We start from the raw sequence: 22,674 nt of genomic DNA on the forward strand, positions 1-22,674 counted from the left end.
TCTGGATACCATGATGAGTTATTCCTAGGAGCTTGAAATTATTACCTCAGAAGAGGAAGTGCTTACCTGAGAAATTCTTACACCCCTCCCAAAATAAATCTGGGCCATATTCCAACATGGGTGTGTGTTTTTTTTATTTGTGTTTGTCTTTAAGGAAGCTTATTCAAACTTTTGTATGTATGTAGAAGGAATATTTAGGGCAGAGTAGGTTCTCATCATTGGCTTAGCCACTAACTCTGTGCAACCTTGGGGAGGTCGCTTTCTGTCTCTGAGTCTCAATATTCTCAGCTGTCAAGTGCATTGTCAGATTAGAGTCATGGTTCCCCAGTGATTTATGGTAGCAGAACACTTTCATGAAATGCAACCCTGTGCCCAGTTCCTATATGTATGAAAGATGAGGGGGAGATGCCCCGGCTAACAGTAAAATCGAGTTAAAGAATGGTCCACTTGGGGAAGGAAGGGAAGGATGACTGAAAACACTGAAACTGTAATGAGATATAAAAATTGTGTTTCCAGGATTCTTTCTGGCAATACAGCACTCTCTTGGAAGGAACACTATGGTAACCACACGCCGTAAGAGTGAGAGAGACCTCCCTCTCCCACCAGGGGGTACACTCTAGTGCAAACTAAGGTCTTAAAATTGCTAAACTATATCCCAAACCACGTGAGGCCTGTGACGTGGGGTTTTCTTTGGCTGAGCCAATTCATTAGTTTGGGGCCAGTGCTGAATTGGTAACAGTAGAGAGGCTGAGCATTGTATCCTCCTGTATCGTCCCAAAGGCAGGGCTCTCTTTCATCCCTGAATGGTGACCAGAAATGTAAAGACACTCCCCTTGAAGGGATACAACATTATCAGCCTGTCCAGGATGGCCCAGAACTTCATCTAGCCCAGGTTGAAGGAATGACCAGAGAGGTATGGACTCCATCTGTTCAGGGCTCTGCTGACTGTGACCAGTCTTGATGTCCTTCCTATGAACACTAGGGCTTCACACATCCTACGCTGAAATCACTGAACTGTAAGTGTTCCCCAGCCCAGATTTTCTGTGCTAGTTCACCCCTAGCCCAACCACCATACTGTCTTTCTTGCTGGGGCCACTATAGTAATAGCTTCTAATAAATCTCCATGTCTACTATCTGCCCCTGCATCCATTCTCCCCATTCTCATCAGTGTTCTTTTAACCTAAACCAAACATTGCTTTGCTCAAACCCTCCAAGGGCTTCCCATTGCACTTAGAACTAAATTTAAGACCCTTTGTTGGCACTCAAATCCCTAATGATTTCTCCAAACATACCACCTACCATTCTCCTCCCTCTCACTAGGCACCAGGCACATTGGACTTCATTTTCCTGCCTGAAAAGTGATAAAGTCTTTGCAGGTGCAGCTTTGTGAGCCTGGTGTATTGCCTCCTCAGATCTCTTTATGGCTGCCTCTTTCTTATCTCAGCACAAAGGTCATCTTCTAAGAGGTCTTCCTTGATCACATAGTAAAATTCCACCTATTGCAGACATACTCCCCCAAGACATTCTCTATGGCAGCATTCTCTTGTTCTCTTCTCATCCCTTAACACTAATGGAAATTATATTAATTGTTTTTTGTTTACTTGTTTATTTTCTGTGTTTTCCTCCAGGATATAAAAACCATGGGGTTAGGTGCCTTGCCTGCTTTGCTCTGGTCTGTGTCCCAGCATCCAACACCATCTCTGGCACATAGTAGACAATAAATACTTGTTGAACAAATGAATGAATTTGATATTCTTGGTGTCTTGATGTTATTATAAAAGAAACAAGCCCAAAATGGGGTCATTTGCGCCAAGAACAGCGAACCAAGACTTAATTACAGTTTCAACCTATCTTTTAACAGTTAATCTGAAATTTCCTGATGAGTCCTAATGAGATAATCTGCATGATAAAAACTCTGCATTTTCTTTTTCCCAAAAAAGGGAGACATCTGGCCTGAAATAATCCTTTCTTTTCTTTTGCTAATAACTTCCTTGCCCCACCCTCCTTCCTATAAACCTTCCATTCTGTAACTCCTTGGCCCCTCTCTCCACTTGCTAGATGGGATGCTGTCCAATTCATGAATCACTTAATAACGCCAATTAGATCTTCAAATTTACTTGGTTGAATTTTTCTTTTTAATAACGTAAATGGTGGCATCAGAATCCAGCCAGGCCTGTCTTGGATACATATAAAAGTTACATTTCCATACTGTTCCTGTCTTCCAATGGGAGTGTTCTGCCTGATACTAATGCTGCTGTCCCCTAAGGGAGATGTTAACTTCCTTCAGAACTGACTTCAGAAGTTCAAAGAAACTCAAATGCTCTATACTACATATAAAGGCACCCATAACTTTAACTCTCCTCCTTCCCATGTGTATTATTTTCCTATTTGAAGGATCTTGGGGAAAGATCTGGAACCTAATCAGAAAAACCATTTGGTCCTACATAAATGAAGCTGCTCCCAAGGAAATCTCCTTCCCTCTTTTCGTGATCTGTGCTCTAACCTTCTTTCTCTTTCCAGTTGTGCATGTGTGTCCCTCTGATTCTTTGCAGTAATTGCCAACATTCGCTTAATCTCCTTTTGCTATAATCTTCTGTTCTATTTTAGCCTTCAGATTTGTTTTCAACTTCAAAAGAGGCCTAAATTGGAAAAAGCAGGTTTGGTCAGTTTATTTTCAAATTCACCCGAAATCTTGGTGTCAAGCACATTAGAAGATGACACCCATCTTCCCTTGCCCTTAAAGAGAACCCCAAAAAACAAGATCTGGCCTTTAAAGCCTAATACAGCTTTTGGTTTTCTCAAGATCCCCCTGTTGGATCTGTTATCAAAAGAGTCTCTTAAATGAAGATGAAAACTGTGCCTAACAACTCTTCTGTGACCACAAGGACAATATAATTTGTCTATATTGCTCTAGGTTTTGCAAGGAATGCTCCCTGAATTCTCCTTCTCCCTTAATTATGATGAATGTTGCTAAGAATTTTACATTTTGTGTGAGTTGTCCATTAGGGGATTTCCACTGGAGGAGACCTCACTTTTCCCTAAGTCTTGCCCCCACTATATTAATAATTTAGCTGGGTTAAAAAAATGATTTAAAATAGCTGTTATGTTATGCTCTACAAGAGACCAATAAACTCTTAATATTTGCCCTATCTGTATCCTGGAAGTTTGCAAATCTCTAATTTTGAGACTACCCATGGTATATAATTTTCCATAGTAAATGTGTATTTAATATTGCAATGTAATCCTCATCTTACTTGATCCCAACTGATATAAGTGACCATTCCTTCCTTTTTTACATATTCTTCCTTTAGTTTTCATTCTGGTGGTTTCCTCTCAGTTTCCCTTTTTGCTCTATGTCCTTCACTGGGCCAGTAATACTGGAGTCCTCGAGGCATAGTGCTGAACTCTTTTTCCTTTTCATTCAACATTTTAACCATAGAGTTCCTATACCTTCCCAAAGCTTTAAAGACCATTCATATGCCAATGACTCCCATATTGTATCTCCACTCCATATAACTCCTTTGATATCCTAAGTCATACCTCCACCTGCTTATTGCATGCTTGTGCTTAGATATCTGCTTAGCATATCTGTAACTTAACTCTTGATTTTGTCCTTCAAGCATTCTACTCTGGCAATCTTCTCCATGTCAACAAGTGTCGCATTGTCTATTTAGTCGCTCAAACCAGGAAACTTGAGTCATCCTTGACTCTTCCTTCCCCTTCACATTCCCATGTTCAATCCATCACAAACCCTGTAATTCCAAAATATATCTAAAATACATTCAGAATCTCCATCACGATTGCCACCACCCAAGTCTCAGACAACATAGCCTGGTCTGCCCCTTCCAGTGCATTAGTTACACAAACATTAACTACAGAAAACAGACAGGAGGACCCTTTAAACTTCTACATCAGGTCCTGTCACTGTCTGGATCCATCTCTTTGGACTATAATAAAACCCCAGATACTTTGAAGGCCCACAAGGCACCCTACAATCTGGTCATGACATCTCTCCAGCCTCACCCTCCACCCTCCTGGCAAGCAGTCTGTCCAGCCACACTGTCTTTTCTGTTACTTGAAATATATCAAATCAGAAAAAAACTTAACTGGAATGCCCCAAGAAACTGAGGAGTAAGCAAAACAAATTTTTTGTTTCTGCCATTTTTGGTAGGAAGTCTTTTCAGAAAGTAGGACTCTACTGTGGTGCTCTGACAGTCAACATCAGCAAAAATGACAATAGTGTTCCTCGTAAACTGAAAATCTCACAGGGCTTTGGCACCATTTTTCACCAGTAACAACTCCACCACTTACTGTTCAGGGTAGCAGGTGAGGCTTCCTGCTTTTAACAGTGGAGTATGGTGAGAGATTCTCAGTTAACACACATTAACTCATCAACTCACTTAATCAAGATAACTTTCATCTGTGTATGTGTATTTGTGTACGCAGCTCTGTGTCATAGGAAAGCAATTTAAATTTTCTGTCAGATTCCTCATCTATAAAAGGGGATGATAAAATCAAGATTGTTCTAAGTCTATATGAAAGTATTTAGAACAGTAAGCCCTTAAATTAATAGTTAGTATTAGCAAGTGAGGAGAGGGATTAATAAATCTCCCTCATTACACTGTACCTCACTTTCTCACAAACCAAGATTATCTCACCTTGTTATTAACAGTTGCTAAGATTTTAGGCTCATAAGTATATGTAATTTATTTTTCCCAGAGACATCTGTATACTTTCCAATGTAGACTTTTTAAGGTTGGGCAGTGGTTGGGGAGACCCTCTTCATGCCACAGGTCTATGCTGTGATGCCCTGCAAATTCCTCTTTCTAGACATAAATGCTTTTAAACAGTGTGTTGTTATCTCAAGGCTTGGTCCCTGAGTTTTAGATAAGCTGGGGCTTTCCATCAGTCTTCTTTCCTCTTCATGGTAAACATCAGCTCCCTCAGAGTACACCCTGTCTTTCTTGTAGGGCTCCAAACAAGTCAGATTTTCAAACAGAGGCTCCTGACACTGCCATTAAGAAGGATGGCTCTGGGACAGGTTTCCCATGTTACACCAGATTTGAAGGCCAAAGGGTCAGCTTGGGCAACTATGAGCCTCCATCAATAATTCCATCCAGGACAAGGTCATCAATTCCTTCAGTCAAGACCTATGACTGTTCCGCTGGAGTCTGAGCCAACGGCCTTGGATAATCTTTTTTCCCTATTAGGTTAGCCTTGAATAGAACATTAGGGGCCCATCCAAAGCCAGCAGGATTTAAAGAAAGTTGGGGAGTTTCCAGCTACATACAGAAAACATCTTTACAGTATGGGAGATAAAGATGCAAGGAAAGGAAATGTTATTGAACATTTTTACAGAGTAATGGTATAGGGATGCAAATGTCTAAAGCAGGAGCCCAGAGAAGAAAATCATGTGGTTATTCCAGTAAGTTCCATAACTAATCTATACAAAATAAATAAATAAAAAAATCTATACAAAAAAAAAGATAAATCTGAGTCAATGAATTAGTTATAAAACAACAGAATGTAAAGAATGACCCTTCCATTTCCACAAATGAGAGATTTATGCTAACAGATTATGGGCCATTAACCAAGCACAATGCTGACTGCATCAGAAATTCTTGACTATAATGATTACATCACTCCTGTTTTTATTAGTATTCATTTTTAAACAAGAAAGTCAATAAAATTCCTGGTCAGTATGTAAGACATTATAAGACCAATTAGTAGAACTTATCTGTACCGCAAGAGTCATGGATAAACCTGCTGTTAGCTACTAAGGGGGGACATATACACAAGTGAAACAAAACAAGTGTAGTCAGTAGCTCTAGAGAACCGGAAACAGACATTTAAAGAAAACCAGTTATCAAGTGCATAGCAACTTTGATGCAACATATAACTCTTTGGGATTCATTCTGCATTGGTGACAGTGTGAAAGAGAGGAGACACATCACCAGAAGATTTCTGTCCTGACAACAGATTTCTGTCTTGAACCCAGATTACTGGTTCACTGAGTCTTGTATGTGTGTGTCTCCATGTGTTATGTAATCTATAAGAAAACAATAATTTTTTTAAAGTGTTTGCAAAATATTTTCTTTTTATCATAGAACTTCCATATCTGTTCTCTTCTGTCATCTTCTCTCCAGGGTCCAGAATGAAAGGTCAAGAGGGAGCCTCCAAGTCTTGGGTGGACCCACTCTGGTCTTGTCATGTCAAAGGACAGAATTTTATGGCTTTGGGCTTCCTTTTACATGATCCAAAAAAAGGGAATATAAAGATACAGATCCAGAATTTAATGTGATTATGAGATTGGTATAACTTTCATTTTGTTTCCAACAGCTTACACAGAGGCGAAAAAAGAAATGCTCAAAAGGGCCTTTGCTTCAGAAAAAGGACTGAGAAACTGCTCGAGCTTTCGGTTTTCCTTCCCTCCTTCCTTTGATTTGCCCTTTCTCATTAATATCCATATCTCTATAACTTGTTAGATTTTCAAATACTGGATGGATATTTGCAGAACTGAATTGTCATGTTGATTTATCTTGAACCAGAATTCAACACATAACATTTAACATCCTGAAACTTAAAAGGCAGAATATTATTACTCGTTTAAATTTTTTAAACTGATGAATTTGAAATGCAAATAGAAAAATGTGGGTCTTGTTTTTTAAGAAGCTAAATTAGTAATTTTTTCCAAGATCAATCTCCAGGAGAGCAAAAAAGAAAAAAATGAATGAGTTAATTTTGCTTTATCAGATCATCAGCATTTCTGTGTCATTTTTAAGCTTTCCTAGGTTTCCACATTAACACCAACACAAGAAAAACCCTTTCTATCCCCAACTCTCAATTTTAAGAAGTAAATAATGCATGCAGATATAAATAGCCATGTGCTTTTTCAACCCTCTCTTGCTCCCAAAGGAAACGGAAGCAGATGATGATGAGGGGAAGCAAAGAAGAGAAGAAGCCAGAACAATGTCAAAGATTCACATCCACTCACAGCATTCCCCTCCTCCAAGCCTTCATGTCCATCCCCAAAAGCAGGAGAGCCCAGCACCTTGGAAATAGGAGAGTCCCACACTGATCCTTTCTCCATCTCATTTCCCATTGCATGCTTAGCTCTAGCCACTCCAGTCTGCCAGCATTGCTCCAGATACACTCTGCTCATTCATGTCCATTTCCCCCCACTAGATAGAGGGTTTCTTAGAGACACTGGCTGGTCTTCGTAGCATTTGTATTTTTGCCAGCTTGCAGAATATCTCACTCATACTTACTGTCTATGCATGTTTATCAAATTGAAATGCCTAGACAGTATTTAAAGTCTCCGATGTTGTCAGTTTTCTTATACTACCAACTAGTAGGTTAAGATATCACTATGTGTAGGCTAATGCGTGGGAGAAATGCACACTCGTGGATAAAATGTAAATCAGTATAACTTTTCAGAAGAGGAACTGAAACATATGTTCAGAAGTGAAACTGTCATTCCTGACACACCACTCTGCTTCTGAAGATTTATTCAAAGGAAATAATCCTATATACACACAAGCAAGTGTACCACAACAATGTTTGGAATATCAAAATGTTATAAAAAATCAAAATTTCCTACAATGAGAGATTTAGTAACTTAATTATAGCTCTTTCACACTACAGAATGGAATGGAACCTAGCTTGTAGCCCAGCATCAGGGAGAGTGTGTATTCAATAAATGTGGGACAATGAAAGGTAAAGGGTACAGAAGTATTTCCAGCCTTAGAAAGATGGCAATATTATATTAATAAAAAAATACAAAATGCACGTTGTTATCAACTTCTTAAACAAAAGAGATGTATTTTGTTCATAAAAGAAGTCTAAAGAACACATGAATATTTTAATTAGTTGGGTCACTATGAGAGTTTAAAATTTAAAAAATAAGACACTCTGAGTCAGGTAAATGCTGTACCTCAGTAGAAACATGTCAAAGTGCCCTCTGCAAGTTTCCATCTGAAGGAAGCAAGCCAGCAAAACACGATTAGCATAATGTTTCACAGCTTGCAAGCCCCTTGAAAGTCTGAGCCATATCAGATGTATGCTGAAGGCCTCCACTGTGGAAAGGTGGAACACCCCCTTACATACAATAACAGTCCTTACATCAGCTAATGTATTTTTGTAAAGACCCAAAATTTTAGTGCTTCTTTTTTTTCAGAACCCCTCCTCTTATTGCACCCATTTCGCCACCCATAGGCTCAGGTCAACCATTTCATCAAAGCAAGAATGAAACTGTTCTACACCCCACCCCCATTCCTGCTTTAACAGAGTTAACTTGAAACCCATTCATTCATCATCCAGGAGACTCTTAACTACAACATCTTAAAAACACACAGAGAAAGATCAACAGAAAACTGCATTAGACTTCCTTAGACATTTCCAAACCCCAGTGGCTTTTCAAATTCCATTTTAGGTCATTATTGATTAGCTTCATTGATTCACTACTAACCAGTCACCCTGGTGGCTTAAAACAGAGCTCCAGTCTATGAGAATCAAGATGTTATCACTGAGAAAGTGAAAGGCCTGGGAGACAGCTGGTTGCTTTTACAGGGACTGACGTATCTGGAAGGAGATTCAGCCTGGCTTCTGAATCCAAACAGAAATTATTTAGATAGGAGCAGAACAAATAAGCACAGGGATTGAGAGACCTTTTCCAAGGAGCAGGCCCCTGAGTGAAGGAGGGGACAGGACCAGACACCCAAACTCTCCCTTGGGTTTCTGCCAGATGCGGAGTTAGGGAAAGGACAGGCTTTGGAGTTGACACACATAGTTTGGAATACTGGTTCAGCCACCTCACAACAGTATGTGCTGGGCAAGTTACAAAACTCTCTGAGCCTCCACTGTCCTTCCAGGAAAGTGAGCACGATAACAACTGCTTCACAGGGTCGCTGGGAATAATTAGAGCTAACTGAGGAGCTCATAATACCTAGTACACCATGAATGCTAAATAAATGGTGATATTATTATTCAAAGAGGGGAAGAGAAGCCAGAAGGGGAACAGAAAACATTTTTAGGAAAGAAACAGTTTCCAAAAACTCTCTTTTAACTACAGATCAGCCAATATCCAACAGCCAGAGTAAGACACCAGCTGAGCACACTCTCCATCCAGCCAGAGGTCAGTGTTAACCGCGTTCTCCCTGCGGGAGGAAGCATGGAGCTTCAGCCTATTTTTAGAGAATCCATCTGCCTTCCCAGCCTCATGTTCTTTGCTGTCTTTTCTTACAATTTCAGGACGGGTTCACCATCATGGGTGTCTTCATGTCATCAGAAAACTTAATCAAACCCCCACACATGGCTGTGGTGTGAGGGATTTTGAGACACAGCTTTAAAAAACTAAAGGGGGGAAGAGATTAACAAGAACAAGAATTGCCAATTTAAACTGGCATTCTTTATGGATGGTGCATTAGAGTTACTGGAGTTTAATCATAAACCCATCATTTGGAAATGCAAAACTCATTGATGCTAACGGGCCTGACATTTTCAGCTGGCCTACTCCCTGCCAAACACTATCTCACTTGCTTGAATGAAGCAAGAAGGGAAACCAACGTTGTTTCCAGGGGCCTCCCTGGATCATTTCTCATCACCTTGCATGCCAGCACGATCTCTTTCTTTCTGTGTCTCTGTCTGTCTCTCTTTCTCTCTATCTCTGTCTCACACACATGCAAACACACACACACACACACACACACACACACACACACACACAGAGTCCTCCATGAGAATGATAAAAGCAATGGCTAAAGCGAAGTGACAGAGAGCTTTTCTGGAGCAAAAGACTCACTGGCCTGGAAGGAATCGCAGACATCATGTCCCCCATCTGTCTGATAAGATTTCATCTAAAGTCCTTCCTGGCTGAGTGGAGAGCAGACCAGTCTAAAAGATCACCATAAAGTCGATCCTCCCATATTCATTCATTCATTCACTTATTGATACATTCATCCCAACAACAGATATTCATTACATGCTAATAATAACAAGAAAAAAAGCCTGCATTGTTTTAGCCCCTACTATGCACCAGGGATAATGGTGAGCAAAATAAGTGAGGGACACAGAGCTTAAGGACTTCGATAAGAGGACAGTATTAAATAAATAACTACAAACAAAAATACATAATCACAACCTCTAGCAAGTGCTGTGAAGGAGAGGTTCAGCTTGCTATCAGAGTACCCAGCATTGAGAACTGACCTCATCTGGGGAAGATCTTGCTTTGCTCAGGGAACCAAATGAAGGTCATGTACTCAGAACAAGTGGAACAAGAGTCTAAAGAGGTGATCAGGGGCCAGACCATCCCAGTCTCATTAAGCATATAAAGGATGTTTGTTTTTATCCTGAGCAGAGGGAAGACACTGAGGGATATTCTTGGGACTAAATCTTAAATTACAGCCAACAGCGTAAGACTAATTTAGATCCACTTCATCAGAGCTTGAGCTTCTGGAAGTTCAGGGCCATAGAGTCAGACCCCTTAAAGCTGAACAGTGTCACAGAGAGGTAACATTCCATATGCATCCCCCGTGCCAGCCTCTCTTTCTCAGAAACTGTTTATGGTCTATAATCATTTGAATCTGGCACATTTATTGAGTTCCCCCAACCTCCACCCATGCCTGACCCTGTATTAGCAGCTGCAGAGAAGCAAGAAGTCAAAATAAGTCACAAATAACCCAAATCCAATGCAAAATATTATAGGCCTTATAAAAGAGGTACTAAAATGCAGCCAAGAAGGGGAGCAGAGTTTGACTGACCAGTATAGGGTCTGAACCCTGGGTTCACGTTGTGATTATGTTACTTATTAGCCACGTGACCCTGGGCAGGTCACCTCCATGAATTTAAGTTACTTGGATGCCCTGGGAGTGAGTTCTGTGTGTTGGAAAAGACCATTGAGAAATTTGTCTTGGATTTTTAAGTTGATAGTTAATTTATTGAAGTACACATTAAAAACATATTTTCTCCTTGAGTTTTGCATTCCACTTACAAATTTCATTTTTCCACTTATAAATGGAAGAAATTTTATCAATCACTTTTTTTAGTCACTTTTAAAAAGCTTTTAACCAATGCTTGGTTATGCTTGAGAACTTTGGTAACTGAATCCCTTCAAATGGTTTAAACTGCATTTCTAAATTCAATTTTCATGTTAAGCCTATCAATTGTCTGATCAACAAATGTTCCCAAATATTTAATCTAATAAAGTGTGCTTATAAATCTGATTGATATGAATTTCCTCTTAAAGTTGTGAGTGTTAACAATGTGTCAGTTGCACATTTTAAATTACAATTCTAAGAATATCATTTTAATAGGCCAAATTTTATTAAACATCAAAAGCATACAGAAACACAAAATATTGCCTGAGTCTTTCTTAATAAAGTATTTGTATATGGTTTTGATTATTTTAAACACATATAGGTAATCTAAAACTTCCAGGAAATGAAAGGTGCTTACCCAGTAAGAAAGACAGTCATCATCCATGTTAACTGAAATTACTTTGCCCAGAGCTATTTGGCTGGAAATAAGATTTGGAAATCCAAGCTTCCTGGGTGGTGCTTTTCACAAAAACTAAGAGAACTATTAAATCACCCAAAGAAGTATCAGGAGTTGCCATCTCAACATTCTTGGGATTATTAGTAATCAGAGATTTTGGTAAACTTAATGTGACATATCAAACACTATTTTCAGAGGTTATGCCAATGATTCCATAACTTCAAAGGGGACATGGTCACATCCTGGGACTCAAGTTATACACAGTCCCTGATTCTGCCTCACAAATGTCTGCTCACAAAGGTCTACAAAGTCCAACTCAGTCTGATCTCTTGATTAGATAATGAATTTTCTTTGTCTCTTAAGATCTCTCTCTATGTTTCTTCCTTCTAATGTTATAAGCTTTTGAATGTAATAAAATCCAGAGCTATGTAAATGTCTTTTCTGTCTAACTCTTAACAGAATCCTGCATTCTATGGTTACTGAATTTTAGATATGTCACATAATTTGTCTGACTTGTAGCCACAATTCATGAAGCCAGTCTCCTCACAGCCTCATGTGTCTCTATCCATAGTGTCATAGAGCTACTGAGAACTAAATGAGAAAATGTTCATGACAGTCACTTTGTGAACCATAAAGCACTGCATAAATATTAGTGTTCAGCAGAAAGTGAAGCACAGAACAGGTAGTAAGTGGGTAGGTAGACAGATAGATAGAAGACATATAGATAACAGACAGATGAGAGAGAGAGAGTACAAGAGTGAAACTGAGAGGGGAAGAAAGAATGAGTTAAGTACACCATGAAAACACGGAGAAAGGAGTGACTGCTTACAGCTGGACATGCACGGAGAGCCTCATGGAAAACGGGGCATTTAAAGGGACCTTGGTAAATGGGTGGGATTTTAACTGACTGGTAGTAATGATGGAGAAGCCTGTAAAAGTCCATTTGGAAATCTTAACAGAAAGCAGTCAGTATAAAGCTGGCATTGAGCTTCAGGGAAGTGTCAGGGCTTCACTTGGCAAGCAGTATTCTTTCATGCACCACCGTTTTTGACCCTCCAAGACTCCTCTTTTCCTACATTTTAATAATACAGTTGTAATTCCATGTCTTTATTACCTAGGACTTCAATAACCATGTAGAAGATGCTTCAGGAGAGTGCTGAGGGAAGCCTAACGCTCTCTCCTGAGTAGGCTGGTGACATCCAGGTCATTGGCTCTGTCCAACAGGAGGGTTTCCCGTGACATTAGATATAAGGATTTCTTCGGAATGATTACCTAGTAAAAGTCACATGCACGTGGACCTAGCCATAAGTGAGAACGAGTCACCCAAGAACCTGCTGCAAACATGTAATGATGCTTTTGGGTACACACAAACTCCAACCTGGATGGTTCCAGTATTCCAGCCATTTCCATTTCTTGACACACACAGCAAATTTTTAAAAAAGAAAAAGTGACAAAACAGTTTTAAAGGTTATGATATCCCTAAAAGGTTTTATTGAACAGAATTATACTTTGCTCCAAAATACAATGTGAAATAATTATGCTATTGAAATGTCCTTTGCAGGATTTATAATATATTAATTCATAGTATATTTTAGGCAATATGGTTCAGTACTGGGATATAAGTTTACAGACGTCTACTGAATTCCTTCTTCTTTCAATCTTATCTGTGAATTTCTAAAAAATATAAAAAACCCAACTTTGAAAACTTTCGGGCTCTGAGGAGCTCAAAGCCAAATAACCTCTCTGGCTCTCAAGAACCACCTCCCAACACACACCCAAATCTGACGGGCCCTAAGCAAGAATTTCACAGCCAGAAATTTAATAACTGACTGTGTTATTAATGCTATGTTGCAATCATTGCTCACATGTCTAGTGAAGCTTTATTGGCCCTATTTACAAGAAAAGCAACCATAGCTGCTAGGGAGCTCTGTGTGCCCCGGTGAGGCGGAACTGACGAGTAGACCTCCCTTCGGGGCGGTCACGTAGGAAGCCACCATCACTCTGAGGAATCCCTTAAATTCCTCGGTAGAGAAGTCCTTTCTCTAAGGCCATCCAGTGCCTTCAGAGGACAATACTTCAATTTTCTTGCCTTGGGGATAGATGCAGAGCTGCCAGGAGTCCTGGTGCGAGGGCGGAGAGCCACCCGATCTGAACACAGACAGACTTCCCGTGGCATGTCTTGTTTTCCACACCACATCACCTCTTACTCTCACTCCTTATATTTTTTTGTTCGTTTTTACTTCCTCATCTTTGCCCAGTTGCTGGAAGAAAGATGAGCCTTCTCCCTCACTGAGGCATAGGGACTAGAGCTTCCTCCCTGCCACCCACCTTTAGAGCGCCTCCCGCCTTCCAGACCAGTTCTGTCACCCCAGCAACACATGTTCCCAGTTACTTCATGACCAGGGCCTTCTCCGCGTACTGGTCTTGGTTCGAACACTTCCTCGGAAGGGAGGGCCTTCTCTCAGAGTAGCTCCCTGTCCCTAACCCTCTCACCCTCCTCACCCTGTCTCGTAGCTTTCATGTGACATTGATCACTCTCTACAATCACCTTGCTCATTTATTTGCTGTTGGCTTTATTCCCTCACTGGAATTCAAGTTCCAGGCGAGTTGAAATCTTGTCTGTCAAGTTTTACATTGTGTTGTCATCAGATTTTAGGCCCCTGGCAAATAATAGGCATTCAATCAATAGTAGTTAACTGAATAAAATTCATTTCTTCATTCAACAAATGTTCACTACAAGCGTATTAGGTGACAGGAATGGTGCCTATAAAGGAGCATTTCATCCAGTTATGAAAAAGGTCTTCCTGCCTCTCTACTACTGCCTGCCGCCACTCCCCTCAGTCCCCACAAACAGACACATGCAGGCTGACTCAATCTTTGTGCCTTGTGACCCAAAGAAAAGAAACAGAGTGACCCTGTCCACATGGCCAGCTGCAGCTGGAGCTGACCCTGGCGGCTGGCCCGACGATGAAGGCTGACTGATTCCTCGGCCCAGCCTAGTAAACACTCAGCTGCAGTGAAAGCACAGTCCAGGGAGCAGTGGGAGAAGGAGCCCCAGGTGTCCTGGAGTTTCTGGTTCCTATTTACAAGGACACACAAGAGGCTGGCAAGGATGTAGCCTTCCTCCTCAGCCTTGACTTTATCACAGCAAACAGGCCTGACCAAGAGCTTCCCTCCAAACACTTGCAGCTGGCTGGAAAAATGAGTGTGATAGTAAACACATGCTGCCTCGCCTGTGACCTGACAAATCAGATTACCTGCCTCAGACACACACAGGGGCTGTACTGTGAGACAACCTGGAAATGAAGCTCTCTGAATGTACATCTGGGCTGTTGTTTGTTGGGGGGTCTAAGGTTACTCAGAACTCAGAATGCAGCCTTGCAGAGCAGACTATCTTTTATTTATTTTATCATCCCCTCTTCCAAACCGGCTAACATCAGCCTTGTTCTTGTCAAGAAGCCCAAACATTCTCATTCAAAGGTTGTATTTACAAATGAAGCAGAATGGCCCTAAAACTGATGACCTTGCTGCTTCTGGAATCTCATAAAAAGTTTCCAAACTGCTCCTCCCCAGAGCAAATAAGGGTGTTGCAGTTGCTAGTCCCTTGGCTGGGGTCCAGCTGGGGCTATTACATTCCTCCCTCATCAGCTTTCCTCTGAGCTCCAAATGCAGGCTTGTCTGGGTGTCCGGTGTTCAACTCCGGAGGTGCTGCCGTGCCTGGAGCCTTCAAACCCGGAGGCGGGGGCCACACAGGGAAAGGGGGAGAAGTGAGAAGAGAAGCAGCACTGACTGAGAAGCTGTTCACGTGCCAGGCTCTGTGCAAAGAGTTTTTCATTAATTTTTCCTTCAAACTTTACAACTTACTCATAGACTGGCCCTCCCTAGAAGCTTTAGCCCATGTGCCCATGTACTCAAAAAACTCTTAGCTGCTATTAGCTGTTTCTGAAAATATCATAGGAGATTAAAGATTTGTATAAAGGAAGTTTGTTAAATAACCCTTTGAGCTAAATCTTTGACAGAATTAAAGGTAGGAAAGCAGATGATTTATTCTTCTTTTTAAGTTTTTTATTTTGTTGGAGATAATTTTGGAATTGGAAAACAACAATGCCAGCTGGAATCTCTTGAGTGCTTACTATATACAAAGCGCTATGTAAAGCCCTTCACCTGGATAATCTTTTCAGTGCTCACAGTCATCCCACAAGCTAGGAATGACTTACAACCAAATGACGCATGAGAAAACTAAGATTCAGAGAGGTTAAGAGGCAGGTCGACAGGCAATCTGGCTTCATACCCAAGGTGTTTAAACACTGTGCTATTCATTCAGTTGCAAAAGATGGAAAATAGAGGAAAATGGAAATAGGAAGTGCAGGAGAACTCATTTGCCACACCGCAGACACCTGGGAACAAGCACAAATCACTTTTGATGTATTTCCTAACAGCACAGAGATTAAACTCCATATACATACATATATTTTGCATCTTGTTTTCTCAGTTAACATGCCCTAATTAGCTTCCCATGTTATTTAAAGCTCCTTGTGAGCATTGGCTGCCTTATATACCATAATTTACTAAATCCTCCTAATACAGATTATTCGAGATGCTTTCCATTTGGGACTATTATGAATAAAGCTGCGATTAGTGTCTTTGTGCATCAAGTTTCTTCCACATTCTAAGTTTAAGGTAGAGTCCTCCAGGTGGAATGACTGACTCAGACAGGACGAGGATGCATAAAGTTACTGACACTCCACACCCAGGTGGCTCTAGCCAGACGATGCCTCTGGAGGCTTCAGAGGCAAGAGAAAGGAGATACATCTCCTGAGCAGGAATGGCCTCTTCCTTGAACATTCCTGTGGGTTAGTTTCTTCAAAAGTGACATGAGGGGCTGTTTACCTTCAGGAGGCCAGATTTGTATTGTCATCTGGAATATAGAACTTCCAGAAGCTATAAAATTCAAGCCTGACATTTGGTAAACTTCCCTGGTGTTTACGTTTCATAAATTGTCTCACGGCCATAGCCTCAGCCCTTTTTACATGTTCCTAAATAAACACCAGGGCCTGCACACTGCCTTCTGGTCTGAGCAGACCCCTTCTACCTCCCAGCCTTCTCAGTCTCACTGGTAACCTCCGTATCTCCCATTTCTTCCAGATGGTCAGGCAAAATGTCTCTAACCCCAGAGGCCCAAAAGTATGCTTTGTTTTTGAGGTAAAATAACAAACTTTTAAAAAATTTTGGTATAGTGACTAAATGACCCAGGAAAGCCAGTTTCTCATCCCATCTGCCACAGATATGTTTTGAATTGGGGCAGTGGAGTCAGATACAGTAATAGAAAGGATATAATGCAACAGCTGATGTTTGCTGAGCGTGGACTGTGTGCCAGGCACTGGGCTGAGGTTTGCACTGAGTGTCTCCTTTCCCTTCAGCGCAATCCTACCAGGGTGATAGACTTATTGTCCCCACTTTGCAGTTCAGAAAATGGAGGCACAGAGAGGTAATAACTTTTTAAGGTCACAGAACTCTTCATCCTGGTTGTTAAAGCCAGAAGAGATCTTGGAGACAATGGAGGTCTAAAATTTTGCTCTGGGTTCCAGGGACTACTGTGGGGTCAAGGGCTGCCCAGGAAGGGAAAGTCAGAGAGAAAGGCTCCTACCCACCCCACTTTTGTCCCCTTCCTTGTGGTAGGCCAAATAATGGCCCTCCAAAGATGTCAATGTCCTAACCCCCAGATCCTGTAAATACCCTCCCTTACGTGGTAAGAGGGACTTAACAGATATAATTAAATATGAACCTTGAGATGTGAAGATTACCGGGATTATCCAAGCAGGCCCAGTCTAACCACCTGAAACGTGAAGAGCCTGTCCCACCGACAGTCAGAGGGAGCTGTGATTACAGGAGGATGGGCGGAGAGAGGCAGCTCTGAAAGCAGAGGCTAGCTGTGGAAGTGGAGGAAGGGGCCAAGCACCAAGAACTGTCACCTCTCAAAGCTGGAGGGTGAGGAAATGGTTGTGCCCCTAAAGCCTCCAGGAAGGAATGCCACCCTGCTGACATCTTGGTTTCTGCCCAGTGAGGCCCCTCTGGCTTCCAACCAACAGAACTGTAAGGTCGCTCACTCTGCGGCAATCTGTTTCAGCAGCAACACAAATTAGTAAACCCGTTTCAATCAGAGTCCCTCCACCATTATGCATCTGAGATCAGACTTTTGTGTGATATTTCATTCAAAAAGTAAAACAAAGGGGAATCTTCCTGCTTAAAAAAAAGTTTAAATCTAGTTTTTTTACCTCTTTTTGTTTGTTTCAGAAGAAAAGTATGGTGCCAAGAAAGAGGACATGCTTTGCCCACCATCCCACAGTGGCAGGGCCAGTGTTGACTCCACTGCACCCCCAGTGAGTGCTCAGAGGCCTCCTCCTCTGGACCGGGGCTGCCGCTGGGCTCTACCACGTAATCCAGCACTAAGAGAGGCAAAAATCTTTTGTCACTCAGCCATTCAATAAAGATCCACCAGGGTGGGTCAGGTGCTGCAGCAGGCTTTGGCAATGAAGGGGCAAACACAGGCCGGTGCCTCCCACCACTGGGAAAGCCAGGAGCTACACCCAGACTGCCCAGAGCCAGGATCAGCAGAGTGGGGAAGAGCACAGGGAAAGGCTGCTGAGCCCAGTCCTGGGGGCGGGACTCAGGGCAGGAAAGGCTTTCTGGAGGAAATGACATCTAAGGGCAAGTGGAAGAAGGCCAGGCACAGAAGGGAAAAAAGAGTGTTCTATGCAGAAGGACAGCAGTGCAAAGGTGAGGAGAGGAGAAATGCACAGCTTCCACAAGTTGAGAATGCATGCAATATAGGCTTCAAAGGGAAGGGAACAGGGAGATGCAAGATGAGGGGTAAGACAGGTGACTCAAAAGGTCCTTGTGAGCTCAGTTAAAAATTCACCTGAGTTTTCCTTCCTGAATATGCATTACTTGATGACCATGGAAAGCCATGGAATGTCTCCTCAGAACTCATGTCTTGGCAGAGATACCAAGCATAGGGCCAGGACAGAACAGAGACACAATAAATATCTATGGACTGTGAATTCACTGTGGTGATCCCTATAATCAAGGTGTCTGCAAAAAAGCAATGGGGGCAAAAAGGAAGGACCGGCTAGCTCTGGGTGGAGGGGATGGGAAGGTTCACAGAGCGGGTGAAGACCTGGGCCTTAAAGGATGAGTACAACAAAGCCATATTAAGTGATTTGTTATTTTCCTCTACAGTCTTCTGTTAGCCCCCACTGACAGTCTTTGGAATCCTTCAGATTCCTATAGACTTTCCTGCCTGAAAATTCTGCAAATTCACACCTCTATCCCCAGTTATTTTGTATTAATGATGTGCCTTCATAGTGTAATGTTTAACTAGACTTTTATTTTTAGTTTTATTCAAGACAGCAAAGTGTTGAGACATGAGGGAGTTGAATTATAAGTGGTCTCAGTGATGGCTCTTGTATTAACATTTCCCAGACACTCACTTTCCCAGACTGCCTTGCAACTGAGGGTGGACCTGTGACCCAGTTCTGGTCAATAATATTCTGGTTAATTAGATGTAAGTGTCAGCCAGCTGGGAGGGCTTCTGGGATATTTTTTGTTCCTTTACTGATAAAACGGAATAGTCACTCCAGAAAAAGGATCCTTTGTCACTCCATACCTCTACTCCCTGCCACCTTTCTATCTTTGAATACTGCTGTGATGTCTGGAGGTGTAGCAACCATCTTTAGCCATGAAGAAACCAGCAGAAAAATCAATGACCTCTATACAGAGGATGAAAATGTGCCTGGCATGTTGACACTATTAAGCTGCTATTCTTTAATAATTTTAGACTACTTACTTTCTGTCTTCCTGTTATGTGAGGTAATCAAACATCTTTATGGCTTAGGCCACTGTCAATCAGATTTTTTGTTACTTGTAGCCAAATATGTCCTAAATTATATAATTGTTTCCAGAGATAGAACCACCTTTCTTCTCACCAGAATTGTGACACTCTAAGACTGCTAACAAAGTGGTAGTTTATGATCAACTAGCCACATGAAGATCCAAGATATGTTCCCCCAACCCTGGATGCAGAAATCTTTCTTGCTCCAATCCTCCCTTTCCAATGATGACTATTTTTTGGCTGGAAGGAGATGTTTGCTCTTCTGATTTCATGCCTCCAAAATCACCCATTGCTTCATTGTCCTTTGCTTTGGCCAGGTCTTTGTTCAAGGTGGTCCCTCTGGAGGTTCTGGCTGATTTGGAAAGTTGAACTTGTCAAAAATCAGAGTCAGATTCTCCTTGGCAACTGCAAAGGTAAGCTGTCACCAGCCCTGTCAACCATCACAGCAGAAAGAGAGCTATTTATTCATCTAAGACCTTCATGAGTCACAGTCCAAACATTCTTTAGACCCTCTTCTGGCAAGTCATACCCTGCCCTAGTTTCTGGAGAGAGTGCTTCCCACCCAGCACCACTTCAACACAACAGACTCTTGGCTTTTGACTGTCTAATCTTTGGGCTGCACAAGTGGTCATGTTATTAATGACTCTGAGTCATTTAGGGAATTCCATCTGGAGTCTGTGTGTGTAAAGGACGATGGTGGTCTACTCTGTCCTAGGCAAGATATGAGGCTTCCTGTGGCTATGCCTCTGCCTTACTGTATCCCCTTCAAAATGCAACCTGTGCCTTGTATGACAAGTGTTCAAGTCTCTCCACCTCTTAGTGACCCCCTCTTTTAAGCACCCCTTCATTTGTCAGCATCAAACAGTACTCAAAGAATTTAACCCAGGTGGGTCTGCCCAGCACTGACAGTGAGGGGGATGGAAGAGAAGAGCTCTGATCTTTTTATATTTTAGACATGAGACTTCAATTAGAATTTTTCAACTCTGTTTGAAGCATTTGTTGTTCAGTCCCAACTTACACAGTGAATATGATTATCCCCTTTGGAGTAAGGAAATACTCAAGCCTTGATGATATAATTCATGGAAAGCTTCATTCTTTACCAACTCTTCACAGTTATGGACATGGTTTTATCCATTACTTCTTTCAGGAAATCTTCCCTGATCTCATTAAGTGGTGCTCCATTTATGAGTCCTTATAACACCTGCAACTTCCTTAATGAGAGCACTTATCATGATGGCAGATGCCTATTCTCATATCAGTCACCACCATGGGATTGCAGGGTCTGTGAAAGCAAGGTCTGCCTCATGGTGCCACCTTCTAGAACATTCCTTGACACATAGTAGGGACCTCAAGTAATATATATTGAGTGAGCAAGGTAGAGGGAGGGAACCACCTACAACCAGGCAGATACTAAAACTGGCCTTTAGGTCCCTAAACTTAGAAGAGAGGATGGGGGACAGGACTGACCGAGGGATGTTTCTGATGTTCTATCCATCTATGTCCATGACAATATCAACACCTTGAGGACATAGACCAAGTCTTACACTTTTCTGTTGAAGAAAAAGTAGTCTATCTTCCCTCCCACCTCTAAGTAGCTATTAGAACATTACCTCAGGTGTTCTGCTTGCATAACAACCCCAAAGATCTTGAATAAAATATTGCAAAGACATTGGGTCAAACAGGTTTCCTCCAGAGCCCTGGGATAAATGCTGTAGAACATAGGTAAATGGCTTCCTCACTAGAGAGCCTTTGTCAGGTCCTCAAGTCCCACAGCCAGGGCACAGCCAACCAGCCAGATGGGTTCCTGATTGAATAACCAAGGCCCAGGGCTCAGATACCTAGCACAAAGTTGGTGTCCAGGAAAAGCATATGGAATCCAATAGTCTCATATTTCGTGTCCATTTCCAGTTTATCACTGGAATGGGGCTGGGAAGCTATGCCCCCTGACTCCACCAAGGTTAAAAGCTCATAGGAAATGGTTGTCTGTCTCAGACGAAAGGACAAGGAAATTGCTCTTTGACAGACAAATGTGAGGGAAGACTTTTCAATAGGCAAGAGTAACATTTAATGGAAGAAGGAAGTTAAAGTCTCAAGATTCCAAAATTGAAATGCTGCTAATTGCCAATGGATTGACCATGGTTGTGAAGGACTCCACATGAGGCTACTTAAGGGTCCTCTAACCCAACCCCAGGAATCTTACTCCTCACCTTGAAATCTTAACACTGGTTAGGAAATTCTCTTCAAGAGCAGGTGGCCAAAGTTGGCACAGGGAGAAAAGGCTAGCCAGCTCTTTGTTAAGAACCCCCAGATGGAAAAAATGGCAATAGCAAAATTTTCTGGTTAGCAGTTAGACCAGAGAGTCTTCCAGGACCCTGCCAAGGAATGTGGATGTAGGTAGATGAGGAGAGAAATCATGCTGAGAGAGAAAGCCAAGGAGTCAATAATCACTTGTCCAGCCCTCTTGTTTTCTAATCATTTGTCCAATAGTTAGTCACTTCATATTCTTGAATCTCAGGTTCTTCATCTATAATGTGGAGAGAAAGATCCTAATATTACAGGTTTGCTATAGATATTAAAGGAGATTTCATGTTCATAGCCCCTGACCCACAGTAGTGTTCAATGTGTTCACATACTATTATCACCACCTAGCTAGGGGATGAGAACCAAAGTCAGTTTTCCTCCCTGTTACAATGCCATCCCCTCACAATGCCATTAGGGTGGTGCAGCCAGGCACTCCCAGGTTTTATCTGGCTGTCTTTCAGTGCTAAATATACCACCTGAGCCCCATCTCCACCATCTGTCTATAAGTCCTGGCACTTTCACTCACCATGTAGCTCCTTTCCATAAGTTCAGGTCATATATCTCTATCTGGGCTTATCTAGAAACTTCTTTACTTGGATCCTGACCTTCTGCAGATCCAATCCGTTTTTTCAGTTTTTGCATATAATCCCTGTCTCTTCTGCCCTCACTGGAGTTTGCATCTGGACTCTGTGGTGAAAAATTCCAAGTAGCCATCAAGGACTCTGGCTTGTTTATTCACCAACTTCATGCTTCCTTTCTAGGAAGCCCTTGTCAGGTCCTCAAGTCCCACAGCCAGGGGATAGCCAGCCAGCCAGATGGGTTCCTGACTGAATCACCAAAGCCCAGGGTTCAGATACCTAGCACAAAGTTGATGCCCAGGAAAAGAATCCTGGAATCCAATGGTCTCACATTTTATGTCATCTTAAATTTATTTCATCACTGAAATGGGGCTGAGATGCTACACACCCCTTCCAAGGTTAAACCTCATAGGA

This window comes from Manis pentadactyla, chromosome 9 (assembly GCF_030020395.1).
Source record: "Manis pentadactyla isolate mManPen7 chromosome 9, mManPen7.hap1, whole genome shotgun sequence".
NCBI classification, from domain to species: Eukaryota; Metazoa; Chordata; class Mammalia; order Pholidota; family Manidae; genus Manis; species Manis pentadactyla.